Source organism: Pteronotus mesoamericanus, unplaced genomic scaffold, assembly GCF_021234165.1.
Source record: "Pteronotus mesoamericanus isolate MK-2021 breed Mesoamerican mustached bat unplaced genomic scaffold, CSHL_Meso_final scaffold_118, whole genome shotgun sequence".
NCBI classification, from domain to species: Eukaryota; Metazoa; Chordata; class Mammalia; order Chiroptera; family Mormoopidae; genus Pteronotus; species Pteronotus mesoamericanus.
This window is the reverse complement of record NW_026555301.1, coordinates 5,794,437-5,797,200: the sequence shown is the minus strand read 5'-3', so window position 1 is coordinate 5,797,200 and position 2,764 is coordinate 5,794,437. Positions and strand designations below refer to the sequence as shown.

The following is a 2,764-nucleotide window of genomic DNA, read 5'->3' as shown; positions in this document are numbered from 1 at the left end:
TGGTGTTATTAATGGTATCTTACAGGTTCCTCAGGCTCTGTTAATTTTTCTTCATTCTTCTTCTTATTTCTCCGGATAATTTTGATTACCTTATCTTCCAGATATGGGTGAAATTGTGTCCTTCCAAAATTCATATTTTAAAGTCCAAAATACCATAATGTGAGTTTATTTGTATGTAGGGTCATTGCAAATGTAATTAAGATGAGGTCAGACTGGATTAGAGTGATCCCCAATCCAATGTGACATGGCGTTATAAAAAGTGGAGATTTTGGATGCAGACACACAAATTGAGATATACAAGCCAAGGCATGTTAAAGCTTGTCATCAATAGCTAGCAAAGAGAGACAAAACAGGTTCTACCAATAACTAGCAGAGAGATGAAAAAGATTCTCTGTCACAAGCCTCAGAATGAGCCAGTCTTGCAAATACCTTGATATCAGACTTCTAGCCTCTAGAACTATGAGTCAATAAATTTCTGTTGTTCAAGCCACCCACTTTGTGGTACTTTGGTACAGCAGCCTTACCAAACTAATACATATGCTTTGTTATTTTTGTTGATATTATTTTGAGCTTTATGTAATGTGATAATTCTGAAAATCATGTGTTTCCACTCCTTGGGATCTCTGATTTTCATTGTTGAAGGCTGGAGCCATCTTTTTGTGACTTTTCCAACCTATTTTGGAAAAGTATATATTTCTTATTCAGTGTGGTCACTGAAATTTCTGTTCTCTGAGGTCGGCTAGTCACTGAACAAAGACTTTCTTTAATGTTTGGCTCTGAAAGAGGAAAGCATAAAAATAAATTTGCAAAAAGAACTGTCTTTTTAAATCATCTTGTGGCAGGAAAGCTACTTCTGATGGTGGAGGTTTGAAAGAATGCTTAGACTCTGTACCAGCATTTCACAATCAAAAGCATTGAGCAACAGTCAAAATACAAAATCTCAAATTTTAAAGGACAAAACGTCCTATTGTCCATCCTGGAACCAGTAAGCCACGCCATGAACATAGGCCACTGTCCCCATGGCTGCCTGTTTAAGTGCTGGGAATGCATGATGTTAGCCTCTGCAGGAAACATGGAAATTCACTGAAATTTCTCAGCCTTTTTCTCAAATTCTCTACTGGATGCTGCAAGTGTTCAACTAGATTCTAGAGTTCCAAAAGCAGTTCTTTCATATGTTCTTGCCAGCTCATTTTTTTTCAATGTTCACTTTCCTTTAAAGACCCTCAATCTTCTGAAGGATAAATGCAGGCAGCAGCCAGATGATGGCAAGAGATGTTCACTTGAAGATCTTGCCCAGATTGAAATCTTTTCCAACATGCTGGAAGGCAAAAGTACCTTCAAACCAGCCTTTGGGTCTCCTCCCTGCCAGGATCCAGTTTCTGCCATGTATGGCTTGTAGTTTACCTGCTTTGGAAGCTCCTGACCTTGGAAGACTCAGACTCCTGAATGGAACTGCTATTCTTGGTTCCAAAGATAATACTGGAAAAGGCATTCTTCTTCAGTTCGTCCAATTGCTGGAACATCCCAGTGATGAAGTTGCAGCTCATCAAGATCTGGGTGAGCTCTTTGAGGAAGCAGTACTTGGAGTACCACAAAGACTAGCCATCTTATCAAAGTGCTCCCCAAAATGTGAGAGCACCATCAAGAGTGTGTCCTCATTGGAATCCTTGCACTTAAATTTATCCAACACCAAGGTACTCTTGGGAAGGTGAGCAAAGGGGTCCTTGGCCTTTTCCTCAGCAGCCAGTGCCTGCTCACATTCATCCACCTTCTCCTTAGGAGCATGAACAGCTACCTTTTTCTCCTCTTTCTGCTCATCCTGGGTTTTCTGCTTCTCCTCTCAATATCCTTTGTCCTTCTGTCGGGTGTCCTTTTTAGTCTGTCCCTGAAAACTTTTTAGCATCAATCTGGGCCATGTCACAGTTTCACCTCCCCCAAAACAGCATGGAACTGGGGCTGGTTAATGCAGGTGAGGAACCAGTGGTTGGCATTGTGGAAGTCCTGGTGGAAAGAAGGCTCCAGGACCTGTTTATAGGGCCACAAGAGTATGCAGACAACTGTGATGTCAGCCAGCATCACATTGACAAAGTTCACAGCCAGTGTTGCACTTTGTGTAACAGGTGCTTTGAGATGATCAAAAACAAGCAAAGCTAGTTTTTTAAGTAATCTTCCAGGCCTTTGTGGCCAGACTTTATTAAACCAGATTTTCCTGCTTTCATCATTCATCCACCCTTTTTCATGCACATGGACAATAACTCCACTTGGAATCTTTTCTTTCTGAAGTGTTTTTCTTTTAAAGATGATCATAGGTAGTAGCTTAGTCCCATCTGCACAACAAGCTAGAACAACAGTGAAATGTGTTTTCCCATGAGCACTAGTTTTAACAGCCATGGTCCTTGCTTCTTTGATGTCCACAGTTCTGTTGGATGGCACATCAAATGTGAGTGGGACCTCGTCCATATTGGTGATTTGGGGCAGCTCAAAGTTGTAAGTCTTTCAAAGATTGATAACATAAGAATGAAATTCCAAAATTTGATTCTCATAGGCTGCTGGAAGTTTTGGGGCAAGTTTCATTCATGGCTTCATGCTCAAACCTTCTCTCTTCACAAAGTTAAAGCACCATTTTGGTGTCCCAGAGAAATCATCAACATTTTTTTTTCATGAAATATTATCTTCGTCACCTATCATTTTTGTCAAAACAGAGATCTCAGTTTGACACTGCTCCAGAAACCACCTCCTGCTCCACCTCTGGCCACTTCAGAGG

At 40.8% G+C, this 2,764-nt stretch overlaps 1 pseudogene; it reads right to left on the bottom strand.

The window, feature by feature from the left end:
* Positions 1-1,276: 1,276 nt before the first annotated feature.
* On the bottom strand, positions 1,277-2,460 carry LOC129081718 (elongation factor 1-gamma-like; annotated as a pseudogene).
* Between the last annotated feature and the right edge of the window lie 304 nt (positions 2,461-2,764).